The sequence below is a fragment of the Oncorhynchus keta genome, unplaced genomic scaffold (genome assembly GCF_023373465.1).
Source record: "Oncorhynchus keta strain PuntledgeMale-10-30-2019 unplaced genomic scaffold, Oket_V2 Un_contig_7800_pilon_pilon, whole genome shotgun sequence".
NCBI lineage: Eukaryota > Metazoa > Chordata > Actinopteri > Salmoniformes > Salmonidae > Oncorhynchus > Oncorhynchus keta.
Genome location: NW_026289684.1, coordinates 60,001 through 68,538, shown reverse-complemented (window position 1 = coordinate 68,538; position 8,538 = coordinate 60,001). Strand labels below are relative to the sequence as shown.

General features: G+C 43.8%; 1 pseudogene; it reads right to left on the bottom strand.

Annotated features, from left to right (window-relative positions):
- Window positions 1-1,202: 1,202 nt before the first annotated feature.
- Window positions 1,203-8,538, bottom strand: part of LOC127926554 (F-box only protein 32-like) — a 27,890-nt pseudogene continuing 20,554 nt past the window's right edge.

Here is an 8,538-nt window from a genome sequence, read left to right as displayed (position 1 = left end):
GTCTAGATAAATAAAACCTAAATAAACCTCGATCACAGCTAGAATAGAAGAACATATTCATATTCCAATAACACAGGACAAATGACTGAATATTCATGGCGAGACAGCTTAAAACAAACAAAATCAGAAGTATTTTCAGTTTATTTATTGAACAGAAACATGGACATAGAAAACACTGCATGTATTGGACATTACTCTACTGCCTCGGCAGTGTGAATAGGGGTCTAAGACTACGTCCCAAATGGAATACTAGTACTTTTGACCAGGGCTCATGTAAGTGCACTATGTAGGGAGGGGGTAGGGTCCCATTTGGGACGCAGCCGGAGGCAAGATTGCACCACTCAACAGGCTGTTCCATCAGGCTTCCTCTACCCATCAACACAGGCTGTTCCATCAGGCTTCCTCTACCCATCAACACAGGCTGTTCCATCAGGCTTCCTCTACCCATCAACACAGGCTGTTCCATCAGGCTTCCTCTACCCATCAACACAGGCTGTTCCATCAGGCTTCCCTACCCATCAACACAGGCTGTTCCATCAGGCTTCCCTACCCATCAACACAGGCTGTTCCATCAGGCTTCCTCTACCCATCAACACAGGCTGTTCCAGGCTGTCCATCAGGCTTCCTATACCCATCAACACAGGCTGTTCCATCAGGCTTCCTCTACCCATCAACACAGGCTGTTCCATCAGGCTTCCTATACCCATCAACACAGGCTGTTCCATCAGGCTTCCTATACCCATCAACACAGGCTGTTCCATCAGGCTTCCTCTACCCATCAACACAGGCTGTTCCATCAGGCTTCCTATACCCATCAACACAGGCTGTTCCATCAGGCTTCCTCTACCCATCAACACAGGCTGTTCCATCAGGCTTCCTATACCCATCAACACAGGCTGTTCCATCAGGCTTCCTATACCCATCAACACAGGCTGTTCCATCAGGCTTCCTATACCCATCAACACAGGCTGTTCCATCATGCTTCCTCTACCCATCAACACAGGCTGTTCCATCAGGCTTCCTCTACCCATCAACACAGGCTGTTCCATCAGGCTTCCTCTACCCATCAACACAGGCTGTTCCATCAGGCTTCCTCTACCCATCAACACAGGCTGTTCCATCAGGCTTCCTCTACCCATCAACACAGGTTATTCAATGTCAGACACACAAATCATTTAGAAAAACATCTGGGTATTTATAAAAAAAGCAGCATCATGCAGGAAGCCATAAATAAACAAGTTATGAATTATTAAATAAAGAGAAGTCCTTCAAGCTTTTAAAATATATTGGTTTTCAAAGCTGCTCCTTCAGTACCATGTCAGTTCTTATTGTAAATAAATGTCTCCTAGATTAAAAAGTAAAAAACACAAGAATCTGAAAACATCCCACTTTTGTTATTAACCAGCTGCTCTTGGGCACACCACCATAGCTATTATTATTAATATTATTATTATTATTACTACTATTCAGTGTCTTTGTAATATAGTTGGTAAAGCATTGGCAGCTAGTGACACTACACACAAGCAAAATACAAAAACCTTTGTAAATATCAAATATATAAAAGTTTAAAAAAGGGGATGGGGTTTTGTGTTTAGAAAATATATGCAGTCAACATATCAAAGAATATCATACCAGTCAACTTTGGTGAAAAACACCTTAGTAAAAGAAAATACATTCTCCCAAAATGTGTCCCCCCCCCCCCCATGCCAAAGCTAAAGACGGATTCTCTCACCTTTTCCCAGATTACCATAAAAGGCAAATACATAAAAACTTTGAAAATGTTTTTGTCCTTGAAATTGAACCAAACTAACTTACAAACTTCAAATCAGTTAATATATTCCCCTACCTTTTTCCTTTTAGAAAATGAAAGCCATTATGTTTTAAAACTAGGGCTGTCAAAGTTAACGCGTGACATTTGTAATTCCCGTAAAAACAAAATTGGACACCGTTTGTCTCAATTTCTTCATCACACGGAACCTTTCTGGGCGCTCGTTTCCACACGGACCCTTTTGATGGCTTGTTTCCGCACGGACGGTTTTAAGCGCAACACACAACACGCTCTGTGCCTGGTCACGCCTCTCAGTCAGTGTGACCTCGGTCTCAGTAGCGCTGCCGGGCTCTTGTGGTGCCCGACGCGCACAGCTTTGAACAACAGTTAAAAGGAAAACTGACATTAAGTTCAACCATAAACACATTCCCAGGCGTTTCTTTAGATAACAGCAAAAACATAATTTGTACAAAGCTTTTAGCTTAGTTATGCTAACGCTAGCTAGCTAACCAAACTAAAATGTTTACAATGCCATGCCTGATTGCATCTTGAATCAACTAGCTAGCTAACTTCCCACTAAAACAGGAAATCCAATCCATTCACCTAACGTTACCGTTTTAGTTTTCAGGTTAAGTTCAGAAAAGTATCCCAATTCTAGTAGCAGCTTGTGACTAGTTGGTGTTGAGGAACATAGATCAGTATCCTAGGCTAGATCTAATACCTGTCTGATCGGTTGTTAATTGGACAGGTTAATTAACATTGGACGGGTTTAAAAGCCCTTTGTCTCCATGGATACAGTTCTATCTTCCTTATAGTCAACACTCCAATCAGAAATTGGCAGAACACTCATGTGGAATGCCTGAAGCTTTCAGAACTTGAGTGTGTGTGTGGCAACTGAGGAAGTGTTAAACTTCAAGAACATTGATAAGAGGGAGTAGAGGCCTACTGAAACATTGATAAGAGGGAGTAGAGGCCTACTGAAACATTGATAAGAGGGAGTAGAGGCCTACTGAAACATTGATAAGAGGGAGTAGAGGCCTACTGAAACATTGATAAGAGGGAGTAGAGGCCTACTGAAACATTGATAAGAGGGAGTAGAGGCCTACTGAAACATTGATAAGAGGGAGTAGAGGCCTACTGGAACATTGATAAGAGGGAGTAGAGGCCTACTGGAACATTGATAAGAGGGAGTAGAGGCCTACTGAAACATTGATAAGAGGGAGTAGAGGCCTACTGAAACATTGATAAGAGGGAGTAGAGGCCTACTGGAACATTGATAAGAGGGAGTAGAGGCCTACTGGAACATTGATAAGAGGGAGTAGAGGCCTACTGAAACATTGATAAGAGGGAGTAGAGGCCTACTGAAACATTGATAAGAGGGAGTAGAGGCCTACTGAAACATTGATAAGAGGGAGTAGAGGCCTACTGAAACATTGATAAGAGGGAGTAGAGGCCTACTGAAACATTGATAAGAGGGAGTAGAGGCCTACTGAAACATTGATAAGAGGGAGTAGAGGCCTACTGGAACATTGATAAGAGGGAGTAGAGGCCTACTGGAACATTGATAAGAGGGAGTAGAGGCCTACTGAAACATTGATAAGAGGGAGTAGAGGCCTACTGAAACATTGATAAGAGGGAGTAGAGGCCTACTGGAACATTGATAAGAGGGAGTAGAGGCCTACTGGAACATTGATAAGAGGGAGTAGAGGCCTACTGAAACATTGATAAGAGGGAGTAGAGGCCTACTGAAACATTGATAAGAGGGAGTAGAGGCCTACTGAAACATTGATAAGAGGGAGTAGAGGCCTACTGAAACATTGATAAGAGGGAGTAGAGGCCTACTGAAACATTGATAAGAGGGAGTAGAGGCCTACTGAAACATTGATAAGAGGGAGTAGAGGCCTACTGAAACATTGATAAGAGGGAGTAGAGGCCTACTGAAACATTGATAAGAGGGAGTAGAGGCCTACTGAAACATTGATAAGAGGGAGTAGAGGCCTACTGAAACATTGGGAGCGTTAGCATCTATGTTCGCAGTGACTTTTGTGCCGTTTATAGTTTAAAATGCCATTAAAAACATTCATACAGATGATTTTCTCTCTTTCCCTTACAATCCAAACATAGTATGTCTATAACTCAATGCACTGCTTTTTAAAATTCTCTTTTTTTTAGGGCCAAATTTAATCAAATAAAAAAGATGAATGTTATTAACTCTATTAATTATTTGAATCGTTTGACAGCCCTATTTAAAAACTAATCAAATTCACTTTTGCAAATTATTTCCTTTCTGGAAAATGTTTCAACTTAGTATGCTGTTATGGTAGCCATGCAGTAACTGCACTCAGGAAGAGAAGTGCACTTAATTTGAATTTAAATGTTAAAAAGGACCAAACTTATTTAATAAACTTCAGAGTACTCTGTTCCACCTCATCCCCCTCTTCTTGGTCCACCTCTCTTTGGATCAGTTTGTCAAGTTCACTTGTTCTCAGCTGTAGAACTCCAGCTCCCAGAATCCTCAGCTCTCCAGAAGCCAAGAATTCCATTGCATCATTTCCCCACTGCTTCCTCTCCCCCAGTGTCACGGTGACCAGGAACCATCACCACTATACACATACTAAGGGCCCGTTTGAATCCATTTGATCTCTCTATAAAGCAGTTCTGTACCGTATGTACAAAAGGCACTCAGGCTCCGTGTGGCTCTCAGAACTTGAAGAGGTTGATAAAGCCTTGTGGAGAAACAGGCTTACAGCAGCTCTCTGTGTTGTTGGCTGTGCAAGGGTGGTTTGTATCCTGAAACCACACAGAGAGAGAGAGAGAGAATTTAGTACAGTAAATTAATTCTAAAGAAACAGAAATAACTGTCTAATTACTAGAGATGAAGTGTTCCCAACACTACCTTCCAGAAGAGGATGTGGCAGTGTGTGACACAGAGAGAGACAGAGATGATGGAATGAGAGATGTTGAAGTGTTCCCAACACTACCTTCCAGAAGAGGATGTGACAGTGTGTGACACAGAGAGAGACAGAGATGATGGAATGAGAGATGTTGAAGTGTTCCCAACACTACCTTCCAGAAGAGGATGTGACAGTGTGTGACACAGAGAGAGACAGAGATGATAGAAGGAGAGATGTTGAAGTGTTCCCAACACTACCTTCCAGAAGAGGATGTGACAGTGTGTGACACAGAGAGAGACAGAGAGACAGAGATGATGGAATGAGAGATGTTGAAGTGTTCCCAACACTACCTTCCAGAAGAGGATGTGACAGTGTGTGACACAGAGAGAGAGAGAGACAGAGATGATGGAATGAGAGATGTTGAAGTGTTCCCAACACTACCTTCCAGAAGAGGATGTGACAGTGTGTGACACAGAGAGAGAGAGAGACAGAGATGATGGAATGAGAGATGTTGAAGTGTTCCCAACACTACCTTCCAGAAGAGGATGTGACAGTGTGTGACACAGAGAGACACAGAGATGATGGAATGAGAGATGTTGAAGTGTTCCCAACACTACCTTCCAGAAGAGGATGTGACAGTGTGTGACACAGAGAGACACAGAGATGATGGAATGAGAGATGTTGAAGTGTTCCCAACACTACCTTCCAGAAGAGGATGTGACAGTGTGTGACACAGAGAGAGACAGAGACAGAGATGATAGAATGAGAGATGTTGAAGTGTTCCCTACCTTCCAGAAGAGGATGTGACAGTGTGTGACACAGAGAGAGACAGAGATGATAGAAGGAGAGATGTTGAAGTGTTCCCAACACTACCTTCCAGAAGAGGATGTGACAGTGTGTGACACAGAGAGAGAGACAGAGATGATAGAAGGAGAGATGTTGAAGTGTTCCCTACCTTCCAGAAGAGGATGTGACAGTGTGTGCAGAACTGCAGGGTTTCACTGTATTGCTCTCTGACAGGGTAGCAGCGACACAGCTTAAAGTACATCTTCTTCCACTCCAACTGGCCCTTGTCTGACACCATCAGACGCTTACGGATCTGCACAGACAACACACACACACACACACAACCTTTAGTCATGTTTAACTCCAAATGCTTGCAGCTTTTGATATCTGCACTGCAACAAAATAAAACACACACACACAAAAAGAGATGCATTCAGTTTTAGTGTTAAGGTTAGAATTAGGTTAAGGGTTAGGAGCTAGGGTTAGAGTTTTAGGGTTAAGGTTAGAATGAGGTTAAGGGTTAGGAGCTAGGGTTAGAGTTTTAGGGTTAAGGTTAGAATGAGGTTAAGGGTTAGGAGCTAGGGTTAGAGTTTTAGGGTTAAGGTTAAAGAAAATACGATTTGAAATGGGACTGAATTGTGTGTCCCCACAAAGTTAGTTATAGAAGACTGTGTGTGTGTGTGTGTGTATATAAATAAATACCAGTCTGTACCTGTCTGTCAGTGAAGTGGTGCTGGCAGAGTCTCTTCCACAGCAGCCTGTCCTCAGTGAGTTGTCCCAGGTCTGGAGTCACCTGTCCCAAACTGACCAGGTCCCTGCCATCTGACAGACGCTCCATGATGTTCAGCTGCAGGCTGGCAGGCAGGTCTGTCAGGGTCATACCCTTTGACACAGGCTGGAGGAGTGGACACACAGAGACTTACATTTTGTCATTTTATTTTACCTTTATTTAACTTGGCAAGTCAGTTAAGAACAAATTCTTATTTTCAATGACGGCCTGGGAACAGTGGGTTAACTGCCTGTTCAGGGGCAGAACGACAGATTTGTACCTAGTCAGCTCGGGGGTTTGAACTTGCTACCTTCCGGTTACTAGTCCAACGCGCTAACCGCTAGGCTACCCTGCCGCCTCTACACTCTAACCGCTAGGCTACCCTGCCGCCTCTACACTCTAACCGCTAGGCTACCCTGCCGCCTCTACACTCTAACCGCTAGGCTACCCTGCCGCCTCTACACTCTAACCGCTAGGCTACCCTGCCGCCTCTACACTCTAACCGCTAGGCTACCCTGCCGCCTCTACACTCTAACCACTAGGCTACCCTGCCGCCCCTTCCACATAAGGTGGAAGCTTTTGGTTTTGCTTCCTTTCTTCCTTCAACAACAATATATATTCCTTATATCCATTCGTATTAAAGCATCTCTAGTCCTGGGGGTATCAGTGATTGGCTGAATTCCAACTAGCTGGGTCTCACAGGTCTAAAACAACGAAGGTAAATCCAGAAACGTAGAGATGCCTGCAGGATCCCTGGACCAGAGTGGCTCCATTCTAATATAGTCTTTCATTTCCTTGACAGATTCCTTATGATCCTGTAAAAGTTTGGGGGCTCAACCCTGTTGATCTGAATGTTGTCCAGCTCTTGTTCCCACTGCAGGATGTTCTCCATGCTAACTAGCTAACTAACTAACTAGCTAACTAGCTAACTAGCTAACTAGCTGTGCCTGTCCTACTCACCCTGTTGATCTGAATATTGTCCAGCTGTTGTTGCCACTGCAGGATGTTCTCCATGCTAACTAGCTAACTAGCTGTGCCTGTCCTACTCACCCTGTTGATCTGAATATTGTCCAGCTGTTGTTGCCACTGCAGGATGTTCTCCATGCTAACTAACTAGCTAACTAACTAGCTGTGCCTGTCCTACTCACCCTGTTGATCTGAATATTGTCCAGCTGTTGTTGCCACTGCAGGATGTTCTCCATGCTAACTAACTAACTAGCTAACTAGCTGTGCCTGTCCTACTCACCCTGTTGATCTGAATATTGTCCAGCTGTTGTTGACACTGCAGGATGTTCTCCATGCTAACTAGCTAACTAGCTAACTAGCTGTGCCTGTCCTACTCACCCTGTTGATCTGAATATTGTCCAGCTGTTGTTGACACTGCAGGATGTTCTCCATGCTAACTAGCTAACTAGCTAACTAACTAGCTGTGCCTGTCCTACTCACCCTGTTGATCTGAATATTGTCCAGCTGTTGTTGCCACTGTAGAATGTTCTCCATGCGATGGACCCAACAGTTGATGTTCCCCACCAGAACAGACTTTCCCATGTCCTGCACCAGGCCACACAGAGACACGTACAGGGTCTGAAGGAGCTCCTTGATGGGCCGAACATTCTGCTGGTCGCCGAGAACTGTGGAGGGAGAGGACAAGAGAAACATTTTTCAGCAACTCTCAGGAAGACAAAATGGAAGTAGATTTCATTAGTACTTCTAAACTTTGTATTATGAATGTGTTATTTCATTATTTTATTTTTTAAATCTATTTTTTAAAGGACACATCGTGCCTGTGCAGTTAATACACATGGTGTTCCCTTGGTAGTGCTAGTTACACCACCCTGAGCAGTTAATACACATGGTGTCCCTTGGTAGTGCTATTTACACCACCCTGAGCAGTTAATACACATGGTGTTCCCTTGGTAGTGCTATTTACACCACCCAGAGCAGTTAATACACATGGTGTTCCCTTGGTAGTGCTATTTACACCACCCAGAGCAGTTAATACACATGGTGTTCCCTTGGTAGTGCTATTTACACCCTGAGCAGTTAATACACATGGTGTTCCCTTGGTAGTGCTATTTACACCACCCAGAGCAGTTAATACACATGGTGTTCCCTTGGTAGTGCTATTTACACCCTGAGCAGTTAATACACATGGTGTTCCCTTGGTAGTGCTATTTACACCACCCAGAGCAGTTAATACACATGGTGTTCCCTTGGTAGTGCTATTTACACCCTGTGCAGTTAATACACATGGTGTTCTGTGTTCCCTTGGTAGTGCTAGTTACACCACCCAGAGCAGTTAATACACATGGTGTCCCTTG